The sequence below is a fragment of the Mustela erminea genome, chromosome 15 (genome assembly GCF_009829155.1).
Source record: "Mustela erminea isolate mMusErm1 chromosome 15, mMusErm1.Pri, whole genome shotgun sequence".
Classification (NCBI taxonomy): Eukaryota; Metazoa; Chordata; class Mammalia; order Carnivora; family Mustelidae; genus Mustela; species Mustela erminea.
In genome coordinates this window covers 37993916-38002577 of record NC_045628.1, presented here as the reverse complement: position 1 = coordinate 38002577, position 8662 = coordinate 37993916, and the positions used below count along the sequence as shown (strand labels likewise).

Below are 8662 nucleotides of genomic sequence, written 5' to 3'. Positions count from 1 at the left end.
TACGTGACTGAGCCATCAGGTATCCCTCAACTCTTTATTATGAAGTCTTTTTTAAAAAATTTTTCATTTTTACATTTATATTTTATAGATATAGTCTTCATTTTTTGCTTCCTTTCAATGTATTCAATTTTATTTTTGTATAAGTTTTTCTTTCTTTGCAATTTTAGGATTTAGTGTCTTCTAATAAACAGACCAAAATACACACAGGACCACATGGATCACCCTGTTTTGTCCACCTTTGAGAATATATTCACTTTTTTCCTGTTGTTTGTTTGTTTCTGACCTCTTCAGATTTGTCTAGTGTATATTTTGTTGGGGTCATGGTTGATATTTTTGTTTTTATTCTCTCATTCTTCTATTCTTCCTTGGACAAAATGACTAGGAGAAATTTACAACAACAAAAATAGAAACAGGTAGTATTTTCTGCCATAGATCTAGTCAATATGGATATAAGTAAAATGTCAGATGTAGAATTCAGAATAATATTTATAAAATTACTAGCTGGGCTTGAAGAATGCATAAAGACATTAGAGAATCCCTAGTGCAGAAATTAAATCTAATCAGGCTTAAATTAAAAATGCTTAACTGAGATGAAATCTAAATTGAATGCTCTGGTAGGATAAATGAGGCTGAAGAGTAAGTGACATAGAAGACAGGATGATGTTAAGGAAGGAAGCTGAGGAAAAGAGAGAAAAGCAACTAATGGACCATGAGGGGAGGCTTAGAAAAATCAGTGATACCATAAATTGAAACAATATTAGAATTATTAGGGTTGCAAAGGAAGAAGAAAGAAAGGAACAGAAGGTACGTTTGAGCAAATTATAGCTGAGAGCTTCCATAACTTGGGGAAGGAAATAGGCATTCAAGTCCAGGATGCACAGAGAACCCCCCTCAGAATCATTAAAATAGATAGGGGAGCTTGAAAATTTCAGAGATGAAAAGAAAATCCTGAAAGCAGCTCAGGGCAAGAGCTTCTTAACCTCAAGAGCAGAAACATTAGGCTGGCAGCAGACCTATCCACAAAGACCTATCAGGCCAGAGAGAGCTGGCATGATATATTCAGGGTATTAAATGAGAAGAACATGGAGCCAAGAATACATTATCCAGCAAGGTCATCATTCAGAAAGTAAGGAGAGATAAAGAGCTTCCAGGACAAACAGAAGCTCAAAGAATTTGTGATCACTAAACCAGTCCTGAAATAAATATTAAAAAGGATCCTGTAAGCAAAAAGAGAGCCCAAAAGTAACATAGGCCAGAGAAAAAGAGACAATCTACATAAACAGGGACTTTATAGGTAATACATGGTAATAAATTCATATCTTTCAATAATTATTCTAAATGTACATGGGCTAAATGCTCCAATTAAAAGGCACAGGGTATTCGATTGGATAAAAAAGCAAGACCCACCCATATACTGTCTAGAAGAGACTCATTTAAAACCAAGACCCCTTCAGATTGAAAGTGAGGAGGTGAACCATTTGTCATGCTAATGGACCTCAAAAGAAAGCTGGGTTAGCAATCCTCATATCAGAAAAATCAGATTTTTAAGCCAAAGACTGTAATAAGGGAAGAAGAGGGACACTATATCATACTTAAAAGGTCTATCCAACAAGATGATCTAACAATGATAAATGTTTATGCCCCTATCTTTGGAGCACCCAATTACATCAAAAAATTAACCAAATTAATAAAAAAAACCACAAATTGATGGAGCACATTAATAATAATACAATAATAGTAGGGGACTTCAACACCCACCTCACAGGAATGGACAGAACATTTAAGGAGAGGATAAACAAGAAACAGGGCTTTGAATGACACACTGGGTCAGATGGACTTCACAGATGTATACAGAGCATTCCATCCTAAAGCAACAGAATACACATTTTTCTCATGTGCACATGGAACAGTCTCCAGAGTAGATCACATATTGGGTCACAAATCAGGTCTCAACTGGTACCAAAAGATTCGGATCATTGTCTGTGTATTTTCAGAATGCAATGTTATGAAACTTGAACTCAATCACAAGAGGAAAGTTGGAAAGGACTCAACTACATGGAGGCTAAAGAACATCCTACTAAAGAATGAATGGGTCAACCAGAAAATTAAATAACTTAAAAAATATAGAAACAAATAAAAATGCAAACACAACTATTCAAAATCTTTAGGATGCAGCAAATTGGTCCTAAGAGGGAAGTACATAGAAATAGAAACTTTTCTCAAGAAACTAGAAAAGTTTCAAATACACAAGCTAACCTTACACTTAAAGGAGCTGGAGAAAGAATAGCAAACAAGTCTAAACCAAGCAGGAGAAGAGAAATAATAAAGATAAGAGCAAAAATCAATGAACTAGAAACCAGAAAGAACAGCAGAATAGATCCAAGAAACTAGAAATTCATTCTTTGAAAGAATTAATAAGATTGATAAACCCCTAGACAGACTTATCAAAAAGGGAAGAGAAAGGACCCAAATTAATATAATCATGAATAACAGAGGTGAGATCACGGCCAACACCGGGAAAATACAATTATAAGAACATATTATGAGCAACTATATGCCAGCAAATTTGACAATCTGGAAGAGATGGATGCATTCCTGGAAATTTATAAACTACCAAAACTGAAAAAGGAAGAAATAGAAAACCTGAACAGACCCATAATCAGCAAGGAAATTGAAGCAGTAATAAAAAATATCTGAACAAAAAATAGTCCAGGGCTGGATGGCTTCTCAGGGGAATTCTACCAAACATTTAAAGAAGAAATCATACCTATTCTTCTGAAGCTATTTCAAAAATAGATATGGAAGGAAAACTTCCAAACTCTCTCTCTCTCTTTTTTTTTTTTTAAGATTTTATTTATTTATTTGACAGACAGAGATCACAAGTAGGCTGAGAGGCAGGTAGAGAGAGAGAGGAAGAAGCAGGCTCCCTGACAAGCAGAGAGCCTGATATGGGGCTCAATCCCAGGACCCTGGGATCATGACCGGACTTGAAGGCAGAGACTTTAACCACTGAGCCACCCCAGTGCCCCACTTCCAAACTCTTTTATGAGGCCAGAATTACCTTTATCCCAAAACCAGACAAAGACCTCACCAAAAAAGAAGATTTACAGATAAACATTCCTGATGAACATGAATGGCAAAATTCTTACCAAGATACTAGTCAATAGGATATAAGAGTATATTAAAAGGATTATTCACCATGACTAAGTGGGATTAATTCCCATGCTGCAAGGGTGGCTCAACATTCACAAATCAATCAATGTGCTACATCATACTAATAAAAGAAAAAATGAGAACATATGATCCTCTCTAGAGATGCAGAAAAAGCATTTGAAAAATGCAGCATTCTTTCTTGATTAAAACTCTCCACAGTATAAGGATAGAGGAACCATAACCCAGTATCATAAAAGCCATCTACCAAAAGCCCTCAGCAAATATCATTCTCAAGTTTTCCCCTAAGTTCAGGAACATGACAGGGATGCCCACTGTCACTACTTTGCTCAACATAGTATAAAAAGACCTACCAGCAGCAATAAGACAACAAAAAGAAATAAAAGGCATTCAAATTAGCAAAGAAATATTCAAATTTTAACTCTTATTTTATGTAGAAAACCCAAAAGATTCTACCCCCAAATTCCTAGAACTTATACAGGAGTTCAGCAACATGGCAGGATATAAAATGAATGCACAGAAATCAGTTGCATTTCTGTACACTATCAATGAGGCAGAAAAAAGAGAAATTAAAGAATCAGTCCCATTTACAATTGCTTCCAAAACCATAAGATACCTAGAAATAAGCCTAAACAAAAGGTAAAGGATCTATAATCTAAAAATTACATAAGGGCGCCTAGGTGGCTCAGTGGGTTAAGCCTCTGCCTTCGGCTCAGGTCATGATCCCAGGGTCCTGGGATTGAGGTCCACATCGGGGCTCTGTGCTCAGCAGGGAGCCTGCTTCCCCCTCTCTCTGTGCCTGCCTCTCTGCCTACTTATGGTCTCTCTCTCTGTCAAATAAATAAATAAAATATAAAAAATTAAAAAAATTACATAACAGTTGTGAAATAAATTGAGGAAGACACAAAGAAATGAAAAAAAAAAATTCAATGCTCATGTATTGGAAGAATCATACTGGGGGTGGTCCATAAATAATGAATCTTGGAACACTGAAAAATAAAATAAAAATTTAAAAAAGTTATGCTACGCAGGACAATCTACACATTCAAAGCAAACCCTATCAAGATACCATCAACATTTTTCACAGAGCTGGAACTAATAATCCTAAGATTTGTATGGAAGCAGAAAAGACCCTGAATAGCCAGAGGAACATTGAAAAAGAAAACCAAAGTTGGTGGTATCACAATGCCGGACTTAAAGCTTTATTACAAGGCTGTAATCATCAAGACATTATGGTACTGGGATAAAAACAGACACATAGATCAATGGAAAAAATAGCAAACCAGAAATGTACCCTCAAACCTATGGTCAACTAATATTCGACAAAGCAGGAAAGGATATCTAATGTAAAAAAGACAGTCTTCAACAAATGGTGTTGGAAAAATTGAACAGCCACATGTGTTTTTTATTTGTTTATTTGTTTGGTTTTGCCATCATGTACTTTTTTTCTTTAATCATGCAAATAATTTGCTATAATATCCTAGGGAAAACCAGAGAATTTGGCAGTCTGATTGTTGTGCATGTGTGTGTGTGGGGGGGTCCCCTCAGAGACCTGCAGGCTGGTAATATCAGCTCAGAGTGCCCAGGTTCACAGTGCCACTTGTTGCTTATATACATCTTGCTGATGGCTATTCTTCCTCCACATCACAACTGGAGTGTCTTGAAGATGACAGGGTGGGGATCCTCTAGCTTCTTAGGAAACTTCATTTCACTTCTGCTCCATGGTCTCTTTGTTCAGCAGTGTGTTTTACTCCTGCATCTCCATTTTCTTCAGCTTGGCCTTGCTGAAACTCACCATTTCCCCCATGTCCAGCTTGCCTGCCATTTTCATAAAGTGATATTTTTAGCATCCAAGATCTATAAATCTTACCAAACTCAACACCCAAAAAACAAATAACCCAGTCAAGAAATGGGCAGAAGACATGAAGAGACATTTCTCCAAAGAAGTCATCCAAATAGCCAACATACATATGAAAAAATGCTCCACGTCTCTTGACAACAGGGCAATACAAACCAAAAGAACAATGAGATACCACCTCATAGGAGTCAGAATTGCTAAAATTTACAAGAGAGGAAATAAAATGTTGGTGAGGATGTAGAGAAAGGGGAACTCTCTTACACTGTTGGTGGAAATACAAGCTGGTATAGCCACTATGGAAAACAGTACAAAGTTTCCTCAAGAAGTTAAAAATAGAGCTACCCTATGACCCAGCAATTGCACTACTAGATATTTACCCCAAAGATGCAAATAAAAAATGACCAAAGGGACACATGCACCCCAATGTTTATAGCAGCAATGTCCATAATAGTCAAACTATGGAAAGACTTCATATGTCCATCAAAAGATGAATGAATAAAGAAGAGTGATTTTACATATATATATATATATATATACACATATATATATATTTACATATATATTTGCATATATATTTAAGAGTGATTTTACACATATATATGTGTATATATATATTAAAATATTACTCAGTCATCAGAAAGAATACTTATCATTTACATAAATGTAGATGGAACTGGAGGGCATAATACTGAGTGAAATAAGTCAATGAGAGAAAGACAATTATTATTTGATCTCACTCACATGTGGAATATAAGAAACAGTGCAGAGGATCGTAGGGGAAGGGAGGGGAAACTGAATGGGAAGTCATCAGAAAAGAAGACAAGCCATGAGAAACTCTTAACTAAAGGAGACAAACTAAAGGTTGCTAGAGTGGAGGTTGGTCAAGAAATGCGATAACTGGGTTATGGGCATTAATGTGAGCCTATGATGTGATGAGCACTGAGTGTTATATACTGTTGGGTCCATTATCAAAGGAACGAGACTGAGAATTGTTGGGCTCCCCGCTGAGGGGAGGAGGCGCCCAGGCCAGCCGGAGGCCTCTCCTTGGGGCTGAGCGGGATGGCGAGTGTCGCGAACCCGGAACGCACCCACAGAAGACACCAGGCTCGGGAGGTCTGTCGAAGCAGGATCTCGCTTTATTGAGCAGGGCAGCGGCTTATATGGGGTGAGGGAAGGGAAGTGAGGTCAGCAAAGTGGGGGCCAATGGGGATGTGCCGTGTCGGCGGGAGTTGGGAGAGACACGCCCTGCAGGGGGTGGAGACTCGCGGGAAATGAAACTGATGGGAAACTGAAACTGCCACTTTGGCGCCTTTGTGGTCAGCCATGTGGGTTCCCGATCCGGAAGAGAAGGCCACCCGGCGCCATCTTAGCCTCTTGGGGCCCAACAGAGAAAAGTTACGCAAAGCCTTATTCTATGCCAAGCATTAGAAGTTAGACTGACCGGCCAGGGAAATGAGGCTGAGACAAAGGGAAAGTTATGTAAAGCTTTATTCTATGCCAAGCATTAGAAGTCAGACTGACCGGCCAGGGCCGCCTCCGAAGAGAGCGATGCCCCTTGGTCTTACAGGCTAGTTTTTATAGGGCACAATTGCAGACATCTGCATATGTGGCTTTGAATGATTGGATTTCTCCTACCTGTGTGTTTTAGTAACGGTTACCAATGGCCTTGTTTTAGGTATGTGTTTTAGTAACAGTTACCTGGAACCAAGAGCAGTAACTTTTCTAGACAACAAAATGTCTACCTAGGCAACATGGAGTCACTATGGCTAAGTAGGCCCAGGCAGGCCCTAGGGGTTTAACATGTTTTAACGTGGAATCGACCCCAACAATACAGCTGATAAATTATTGAACTCTACTTTTGAAATTAATATTGTAGTATATGTTGGCTAATTGAGTTTAAATTAAAAAAAAAGTTTATGCAATTGCCTGGAAGATGTATAAGTATTTCTAATGTATGCATGATGGTGTCTAGGAATCATGAAGCTCATTTTACTTTCTCATTGTGCAGTGTGCTGCAATGAAGTATTAGAATTAATCTTTCAAAACCATGAATGTCAGTAATTTTCTATGTACATTGGGCATTTAGCTGTTTTGTATAAAGTTAATAAAGATAATATCAAAGAACAAATGATTTAAATAGAATGTCAACACCTAAGGGAAGCTTAAATAGTGTAAAGTGAATTAACTGTAATACTATAGCTTATAATTCTACCCAAGAGGGGTAAAATAAACATTAAATTACTCTCAAACTGGTTGCCAGTTAGATTTCCTCTCTGCTATGACTTTATCAGGTGTATATTTTATATAGGAAAGATTTATTTTTATTTTATAAGATTTTTATTAAACACATATTTAGATATTGAATTATCTTATTTAATCATAACATAAAAATGAAATTTCTTATTATTTTGTGTTCTAAGACCCAATTCCAATATGTATGTGTTTGAGGGGAAATTTACCTACACCAACAAGTAATGCTTGCATACCAGCTGAGTTTCCTACAATTCAGCTCAATTCTGATAATATCCACTCAGAGTTTTCATCAGATTCCACAGGTTAAGAGCTCAGTCTCATAAGGCTTCCTGCCATCTCACTTTAATGTTAGTCACAAACACAAATTACTACCTATGCTTCTGATGGAATGGTTACAAATTGGAAGTTACAACAACCGACTCCAATTCAGGATGTCAATTGCAAGTCCAGGCTATCACCCGTACTTCTAACCTGGCAAAAAATTGGAGGTTCCCATGACTCCTCTACAGTGACTCACAAAACTCAGAGAAACACTTTACTTATTAGATTATTGATTTAACGTAAAAGGGAATAGCCACACAGAAGACATGCGAAGGTCAATGTACATGGGATGGGGCACAGAACTTCCACATTCTCTCCAGCATGCCACTTTCCTTAAATCTCCATGAGTTCACCAAATAGAAATCTCTTTGAACCCTGTCCTTTTGAGGTTTTAAGGAAGCTTTATTACAAAGGAATTATTGATTAAGTCATTGACCATTGGTGATTGACCTCAATCTCAAGCCCTTATCTTCTCCCTGGAGCCTGAGGAGTGGAACTGAAAATTCTAACCTGTAATCACACTGTTAGCTCCACTGGCACCCAGACAGTCACCATCCTTAGCAATTCCCAGAGTTACCTCATTAGAACAATAAATGGTGACTCAATTGGTTAAGCCTCCAACTCTTGGTTTTAGATCAGGTCATGATCTCAGGGTTTTGAGATTGGGTCCCACATTGGGCTCTACATTCAGCACAGATTCTGCTTAAGATTCCCTCACCTTCTATCCCTCTCCCCCCACCTCTCTCTCTCTCTTTCTCCATAAATAAATCTTTAAAAAAAGGAATAAAAAAAGTACTTTTATCACTCTCCACACTTAAGAAATTCCAAGGGATTTTAGAGCTGTGAACCAGGTATTGCATAGGAAGACAAAATAGGTATCATCTGAATGACCAAATATACACTTTTCTTATAAAACACAATATCAAACTTGTAATAATGTTGTTTTCAGTATATTAAACTATAATTAATTGATGATTACTCAGCTAATAATGACTTTCTTTTGGGTGAAAATATAATTTCAGTAAACATTTATTTTTTCTCCTTTACACCATCTATATA

General features: G+C 37.3%; 1 pseudogene; it reads right to left on the bottom strand.

Annotated features, from left to right (window-relative positions):
* Positions 1 to 4864: 4864 nt before the first annotated feature.
* On the bottom strand, positions 4865 to 4996 carry LOC116573982 (annotated as a pseudogene).
* Between the last annotated feature and the right edge of the window lie 3666 nt (positions 4997 to 8662).